The following is a 9,284-nucleotide window of genomic DNA, read 5'->3' on the forward strand; positions in this document are numbered from 1 at the left end:
ACTATTACATATACTAATGATTCCTGGACCCACCCTATTGAACAGACTTTCTGCAGATCAACATAAAGATGAACTTTCGTGAATTAAACTTGTTTAGCTGAATTAATGATTTTATAAAATTGCTGATTTGATTAAAATAATTTTAGAAAGAAAGATTTAAAGATGGTATTAGTTGTTTTACTAGAAAGATGTAATAAAATTAGAATCAAGAAGAGAACATTAAGTAAAAGCTACATGATAATGGGCTCAATGAGCTTTCACAACTACACTAAAAAGAGAAATAGGCTTGGGACAAATTTTTGATCAAGGAAAAACATTCATTCTAGGTCAAATCCAAGGGTGAAGCCACAGGTGTGCACGATGATAGAGTGAGGTCAGGTGAAACTGTTGCTTTGAACTTTGAGCTTACCGAGTGAAGCACTGCTTTGAACTTACTGCCAACATCCTTCTGTAACTCCCCTTTTGTGTAACATCTTATCTATGAAGTAATTTTATAAAGAACTTTTGTCGAAGAAAATATAAAAAGGCCAGAGAGAAAAAATAAAGTGGTGACTTGGGGGACTCTGCCCCATCCATCCATCCAAATGTATGGATGCAGCCATTTGCCACTTCACCCAGTGTGTGTGGTCTGTGTAAGTGATTTCTTTCCGTTCCTTTCCTTTCTCTCTGGTCAGAAAGAGTTAATGAGTTCCCTAGCCAGGGGAGGCTACTGGATGACTCGCCAGAGAAAGGAGAATAGCAATAAATCCTTTCACTCAGTCCCACCTCTCCCCACACTAAACAGCGTGTGTTAATTCTCCAGAATTTAGCGTTTATTTAAGCACAGAACAGTAAGAAAGAGTTAACTTTCCCCAGTGGTTATTTAAGCATAGAAAGTTAAAATTTTAGTGCTTACTAAAACACAGCAGGAGTTAATTATGAGAAACCAGCAATGTTTGGCCTTAGAGTAGCAAAGAGTAAGATACTTTTGTTCCACCAATCGCAACTTCTGCCACCACAACTGCCAACGCACCCATCACTGCCTTCTAGACCAGGAAACCCTATAGATGCCAGAGGGTCACCGGCAGTGAAGTGTGTTTTGCGGCATGTGTAGTAAGTGTAAAGAATGTGGTGTCTCTGTGTGGGGCATGCGTGGATTTGGAGGTAAGGCTTGTGTCTTAGTAAAGGTTGTTACATTAGTAAAGGAGGAAACACCGTAACCAAAAGCAACCTACAATCTATTGTTCATCATCTAAGGCAGTCAGGACAGGAACTCAAGCAGGACAGGAACCTGGAGGCAGGAGCTGATGCAGAGGCCATGGAGGGTGCTGCTTACTGGCTTGCTCATCATGGCTTGCTCAGCCTGATTTGTTATAGAACCCAGGACCACCAGCCCGGGGGAAGCACCACACACAATGGTCTGAACCATGCCCCATCAATCACTAATTAAGAAAATGTCCTACAGGCTTGCCTACAGCCAGATCTTACAGTGGCATTTTCTCAATTGAGGTTCCCTCCTCTCAGAAGATTCTAACTTGTATCACATCAACTATAGACTCATGTAAAAAAAAAAAAGTCAAAATTAAGTTAAATACTTTCTTACTTCACAAGATAAGATAGGGTACAGTCACAATCAGATCAATGCAAAACAAAATTCCAGTGGTGTAATAATGCAATGCCCAATGTCTGGGATTCACTCCCGGTCTTCTGGGCTCCTCCAATGGGTCAAAAGGTCACCTCTTTAGCTCTGCCATCTGTAGCACACACAGCTTGTCTTCTAGGCTCAGGCTGGTTCCACTCCATTATTGCTGCTGCTGTTCTTGGTGGTCAACCCATGGTATTGGAATCTCAAAAATGCTGGGGTCTTCCTCTGCAACTGGACTGCACTTTTACCAATAGCCTCTCCTGGCCTCTTCTCAGGGATCCCAAACCTGTCACAGAGTGCCAACCCTCAGCTCTTCTCCATGCCCCTTTACATCTTCAAAACCAGTACCACCTGGGTGACTCTTAACACTGCCAAGTTCAGCTGACAGCCCAAGGTTCAAACTTGGCCATGTCCGGACTCTCAGGAAACGCTCCAGAAGATTTCACCTCATCAGTGCTGGTTCTTAATCACTGCTAATTTCTCACCTCCAGCTAACCAAGATCGTGTATCCCAGCTAAGTCAAGGTTTTCTTTTTTTTTTTTTTTNGTAGACCAGGCTGGCCTCGAACTCAGAAATCCGCCTGCCTCTGCCTCCCGAGTGCTGGGATTAAAGGCGTGCGCCACCACGCCCGGCTTTCTTTTTTTTTTAAAGTCAAGGTTTTCTATCAGTAGTTCTGGGACCTTATTAATCACAAAGGATTCTTCAGCCCCAGCTAACCAGAACCACAGAATCTTAATTCAAAATATCAAAATGGCCCCATTGGAACCTTTAAACTCCTCCTCTGAAGCTTGACAAGCCAGGCCTCCATCATCTGCATTGCTCTCAAGAGTCTCATCTTCCAAGCTCCTACAGAACAGCTCACTAAGTTCTCAACACTTGTGCCTTTTCTATCAAATTTCCAAAGCCCATAATCCTCCCCAAAACAACACACTCAAGTTTGTCAAAACAAAACCCCACTCCTGATACCAACTTGTCTTAGGGCTACTATTGCTGTGATGAAACACCATGGTCAAAAGCAAGTTGGGGAGGAAAGGGTTTATTTAGCTTACACTTCCACATCACTGTTCATTTCTGAACAGAAACACAGACAGGGCAGGAACCTGGAGACAGGAGCTGATCCAGAGGCCATGGAGAACTGCTACTTACTGGTTTGTTCCTTATGGCTTACTTAGTCTGATTTCTTTTAGAACCCAAGACCAGGGATGATCTCACCCACAATAGACTGAGCCCTCCCTATCAATCACTAATTAAGAAAATTCCCTACAGACTTGCCTATAACCCCATCTTATGCAGGTGTTTTCTTAATTGAGGTTCAGTACTTACCAGTGACTCTAGCTTGTGTCAAGTTGACATATAACTATCCAGGATAGTCTGTGACATAGTGTATAATCATCATTTTGTATAGTATAGTGTCTCTTTAGGATATGGGGGTGCATAAGTGTATAAAGTATAGTGTCTGGGGGTATAGCTGTGGTGTGTATGATCAATGTGCATGGCATAGTATCTAGGGAAATGTTATTAGTTTGTGTAGTGTGGTATCTGGGAGGGGTGTCTGGACAGCATATGGATTTGTATGATCAGTGTATACAGTGTGGTATCTAAGGAATGTCTGTGAGGTCAGTATAGACGATCAGTAACTAGTACAATATTTGTGTGGTTTGGCTCTGTGGCATATGGTGTGTGTGACCTGTGTGTGGTATGGTATTTTGGTAGTGTCTATATGCTGAGTGATGTGTGTGCTCATAGTATGGTTGTTTGTATGTAAGGGTTGTTCTGTGGTGGTGGTGGTGGTGGTGGTGGTGTGTGTGTGTGTGTGTGTGTGTGTGTGTGTAATCAGTAGTAGCACAGTCCCTGTGTATGTGGAGGTCTCTCTGGTATGTGATGTGTGAGATTAGTGTGTACAGTGTAGTAACTCTGTCTGTGTCTCTGTGTGCTGTGTATGATCAGTGGCTAGTACTGTATCTGCGTAGGGTAGATTTATAATGTGTGTTATCAATGGGCTGTACCATCTCTGTGGAGGGAGGGAGATTTGTCAGAGCCTTAATTAATCAGGGGGTCACACCATATCTGTGGAGGGGCATCCCTGTGATACATGTGTGTGGTGTGATGTATGTCATGGATCTCTGAGTGAAGGTCTTTGTGGTGTGTGTGATCAGCCTGTGTGGCTTGGTGTCTGTGGGGGGCATATATGTTTGCGATGTTTGTGATCAGCATGGGAGCAGGGATTATCTTCACGGATGACCAATGTATGTGGTATAGGGTCTATAGGGGGTATCTTTGTGTTGTGTGGGAATAGTGCATACTGAGTGGTGTCAATAAGAGGTATCTTTGTTATATGTGTGATCAGCAAGTGTTGGGTGGCATCCGGGGGGTGTCTTTGTGATCAGAGTGCAGTGTAGTGTGGTGTCTGGGGTTGTCTTTGTGATATGGTGTGTGTGATCAGCTTGTAGTATCTGTGGAGGGGTATCTATGATCATGGGGTAATACTCTACCTGGGGGGACATCTCTGTGGTATGTGTGGTATGGTATATATGTATGGGAGTCTTGGTGGTGTGCATGACCCTTATGTGTGCTGTGGTATTGGTGGGGAATCATCTATATGGTGTGTGTGGTGTCTGTGAGGGAGTATATATGTGGTGTGTGATCTATGAGTGTGGCACAGTATTTATGAGGTGTAGTCTGTTTGATCAGTGGTTCATACCATATCTGGGGAGGATCAGTGTGTGCATAGTGTCTGTGGAGGCTCTCTGCTGTTGTGACCTGTGTGTGTATAGTGTATTGGAGGCTCTCTGATGTGTGTGAGCAGTGTGTATAGTGTCTGTGGAGGGTCTCTGCTGTGTGTGTGATCTGTGTGTGTATAGTGTCTGTGGGAAGGTCTGTATGTTCCCATACATTTATTCCCATATATTTATTTCTTACCATCGTTAGCACTGGTTTCTATCCATCTATAATCTCTTGGCATAAGACATCCGGTGCTCTAAACATCCTAATTTTCCAGAGTCAATCATTTGTTTCGTGCATTGACTCATCACTGCAGGGAACTTCGCAGTGTGGGCCTAAGAACTTGACCTCACTCTCTCTGTCCCAGCCAAGTCTCCTTTCCTTCTGTCCTCAGGATGCACTGGGTGTTTGGCCACTCCCTCCTTTGACCGACACAAATAACCCTTCAGTTTTTCATTTCTGTTGTTCCTCTCTTACTAACACACACACACACACACACACACACACACAATTTCATATCTATGTCACATGGCTCATAAGCCAGCCCTCTGAAAAGTTTCCATGTTTTTTATTCTGTGTGGCTGTGGATTTTGTGGCTCTTCTGTCACCCCCTGGAGAGGAGCAGAGTGTAAGACTAAAACCTGCAGGAGAAAGGATGGGTAAGAACACCTTATGTCACAAAGTGCTTTCCTGAATTTGGCATCAGAATCAAGACTATCGACGCCAAGCTGGTAACAAAGCACACATCTGCTTGCCTAGGCTTGGTGTCACTCTGTTCATTTGCTTTGATTTGTCCACACAGGTAACAAGGTAAACAAACAAAAAGCAAAAAGCAAGACCAAACAAAACTAACAAAAAAGTATTTCTGTTTGCTTTTGCACTGAGACGACCTCAGGGATAGCCAACTGAACTGGCTGTCTTCATAACGTGTTCTGAGATCATGTATATAGAAATCTTTGTGGCCTACCGATAGCATAAAAGGAGCCTTTTGCAGAAAGGACGGCACTGTGTATGATAGATGGTATATCTAGACAGTGTGCCTTGCTCAGGCACTGTTGCAGTTCCATTGGCGTGCAGTATCAGAATGGCAGAAGAATGAAGAGATTCGTAAACTCCCAGGGCTCCCGTAGCCCAACAGAATTTCTCCTGTATAGACAGCTGCAGTCACCCCACCAGGTCATTGTCCCTAAGAAGCATGGAGACGAAAAGAAGCTGCCTGCTAACACACAAGGCTCAGGCTGACATTCCTGTGTTGTTAGCTATAATGTCCTCTCTGCCCTGTGTGTGACATCAGGTTAAGTCCAGAAAGCTTAACCCAGGGCTCACATCAAAGGAGGGACAGAATATTCTGGAACCTATTGGTAGAGATTTTACTATAGTCAGGAACGTGTGGTCTGCTGTCAACAGTGTCCCAGGAGAACATGAAGTCGAGCTGGGGTAGCCCCCTCGTTCAAAGGCTTGCAGACTAGGCTGGTGCCCCCCCACAGGATGGCAGGAACGCCTATCAGAATGGAACTTGGGAAGGAACTGGGATGGCATTCTTGTGTGGGTGTTGTTACTATTTGGAGAACTTTAAAACTTTTGATATAGGGCCAAGTGTGGAGACAAACACTTTTAATCCCAGCAGAAGCAGGTGATTCTGAGGCCAGTCTGGTCTATATAGTGAGTTCCAGAATAGCCAAGGTAATGTAGAGATTTTATAATGAAATATTCAGAAGTTTAGTTGTATCCAATCTAGTCAAATGTTACAATGGTCTCAATGAACTGGTGGTGGCCACTATGGAGATCAGGAAAAGAAAAGATAAACTAAGTAATTAAGTGCTTCTAAGATATGATTTCACTTGACTTGTGTTTGCCATAAAGCTTTTAATAAGTGAGGACAACTGGAAGGCCTGGGTGGACAAAATAAAACACTCAAGTATGAATTTCAAGCATACCTAGGAAATGTCAATATGATTCTCTTACTAAGGGATTATATTTCAAGCTACATTCACTATTTAGGCCTTTTTTTTAAAGGCTTAAAAAAAAAAACTATTGGGGGCTGGAGAGATGGCACACAGTTGAGAGCACAAAACTGTTCTTTTAGAGGACAGGCTGCAACTTCAGCACTCACAGGGTGGCTGGCAACCATCTTTGACTCTAGTTTCAAGGGATTTGGTGCCCTCTACTGGACTCTGTAGGCACTGTATGCACATGTTGGCACAGACGTGCGAAAGCCAAACACCCATGTACGTAAAAATAACATAATAAGAAAAAAACTCTGACAGACAGAAAATGTTAGATATCTTTGGGTTTTTTGTTTGTTTGTTTTTGTTTTGTTTTGTTTTGAGACATGGTTTCTCTCTGTACCCTTGGCTGCCCTGGAACTTACTCTGTAGACCAGGCTGACCTTGAACTCAGAAATCTGCCTGCCTCTGCCTCCCAAATGCTGAGATTAAAGGCGTGCGCCACCACTGCCCAGTTTAGATATCTTTGTAATCTTATTGGTTACTTATATCAAATACTCGGCAGCTCAGGCACGGCTGGGGGTCACCACAACACAGAGAACTGGATTTAAGGGTTGCAGATTAGGGAGAAAACCATTTCACTTGGCGGTTAACAACCATTTGTAATTAGCTTCGGAGGATCCAATATCCTTCTGGTCTCTGTGATTACTGCACACACGGTGCACAAACATATATGAAGTCAAAAGCACCCATACATGTAAAATAAAAATACATGAATCTTAAACACAAACAAACAAAAAACTAACAACAACATAGAGCCCCTGAAACTTCAGCTCACAACCTGACACAGTTCATAGTCACTCGGGAAGAAGGAAATGCCTAGATCGGATTGACCTGTTCACAAGCCTGGGGAGGGGCATTTTCTTGACTGATGATTGATGTGAGAGGACTCATCTCACGGAGGGCTGTGCTAGCACTGGGCAGGTGGTGCTGGATCTTGTAAGAAAGCAGGATGATCGAGCCAGCAAGTGGCACCCTTCCATGGCTGTGGTATCAGTTCTCGCTCCGCCTCCCTTTACGAGGGACCATGATCAGGACGTATAAAATGCAAGAAACCCTTTTCTCACCAAGTTGCTTTTGGTCATGATGTTTTATCACAGCAATGGAAGCCCTAACTGAGACATCTCATCAGATTGTTTTGGGTCATGGTGTTTATCACAGCATCAGAAAAGCAAACTAAATAATGCCCAAATATTTTTGGCATTTCTGGCCTCTAGCCAAAACAGAAACAAGGGCACTTTTGCCTTCCGGTCAAGGACCACAATGTAACTGGTAGTTTTTGAAGTTCCTGCCCTAAAACGGCCGGCTCAGTTTCTATCCCCTTGTTCTCACCATTACCACTGAAAGGAAAGAGAAGTTATATTTCCAGCTTGGGGAGCTCATCTTCTTCTTCCTGGGGAAAGCGGTCACTATGGATTTAGACTTTCCAGTCCAAGAAGAGGGAGGAGGTTGGAGAGAAGAGAGGTAAGAAAAGAGACTTATTAGAAGATAGAAATCAGTTCACACCGTGATGGATGCTACAAGGTCCTGGAGACCCAGGACAACCATGGTAGTTAATCTTGATGTCAATTGGTCTGAACTTAGAATCACCATAGAAACAGATCTCTTCATATGTCTGTGAAAATATTCCCAGAAAGACTTAACTGAAGAGGGAAGACTCATCCTGAATGTGGGTAGAGCCATACTGTATACTGGAGTCTCAGACTGAATCAATAAGGAAAGTACTAGAACTGAGCACTGGCAGTCATTTATCCCTCTGCTTCCTGGCTGCAGACATAAAGTGACAGGCTCCTTCACACCCTAGCCACCATACCTTCCCTGCCATGACAATGTCCCATCAAAGTATAAGCTAAAGTATACCATTTCCCCCTTACATTGCTTCTTATCAGGTATCTAGTCAAGGTAAGAGGAAAAGTGATTAGTACAAAAGCTAGCGATAATAAGTTCCAGCCAGAGCACAGGCTAGGTCCACAGCAAGGAGACACTAACATCCCGTGTCCAATGGCCAGGTAGAGACTGAGTTCATCCCAGTTAGTCTTTAACAGGTTGGATGTAGAGGCACATCCATATTAGGAAGGGCCTCTGCTTTACTCTGCTGGTTCAAAATCAATCACATCCAGATACTCCTTCCCAAATAAACTTGAGTATTGCTGTGCCAGAGCAATTAAGAGCACGCAGTGGTCCAGTCCTTGAGTATCACAGCCCCTCAGGCAAGAGATAAAGGGATTGCATTATAGCTCAACCTACTCTGATGGATATAACAAGAAACATTCAGGTGTTGTTGACACTGGGCCCCAAAGTTCATCCTAGAGAACTGCACAGTTGAGTTACACACAAAACAAACTACATACAAATCTCATAGTGTTTTAAGGAAGTTTATACTATTCCCTTGGGCCACATTTGTAGCTCTCCTCTGTCACATGGGACCTCCCGCCACAGACTGGAGAACTCTATAAAACATTGCAAAGAACAAGGTAGCTTCCAATGAGGAAAAGCATTTAAAGTATCCTCATGAGCAAAGCATGTCTCAGAATGAAATATTGTACCTTTCAGCTTGCTTGTAGAAAAGAAGATATATTTGTAATTACACACGCAAAGTACAAAGGATGCAGAGGAGGATATGCTAGATAGGATATGCTAAGTAGGATATGTTGTAATCGCTACATCTGGGAAGACAAAGGAAAAGAGGAACTTCATATTGTTGTTGTAGGCATTACAGAGAGATCATGGGAAACTCAGACAATTCAGGAAAATTCACTGCAGACAGGAGAGGCAGATGGGGCACCTTAATATTCTGTAAGCATACACTTGTGCTTCGTACTGTCGTAAAGGAACCTGCAATGCATACTGCAAATAGCTCAACACATACACACTGCTAATTGTTTGTTTGTCCCAAGTGTCTCTCCAGGAACAATGAAGGTCTCGGCAGCCTG

Source organism: Mus caroli, chromosome 8 (assembly GCF_900094665.2).
Source record: "Mus caroli chromosome 8, CAROLI_EIJ_v1.1, whole genome shotgun sequence".
Lineage (NCBI taxonomy): Eukaryota > Metazoa > Chordata > Mammalia > Rodentia > Muridae > Mus > Mus caroli.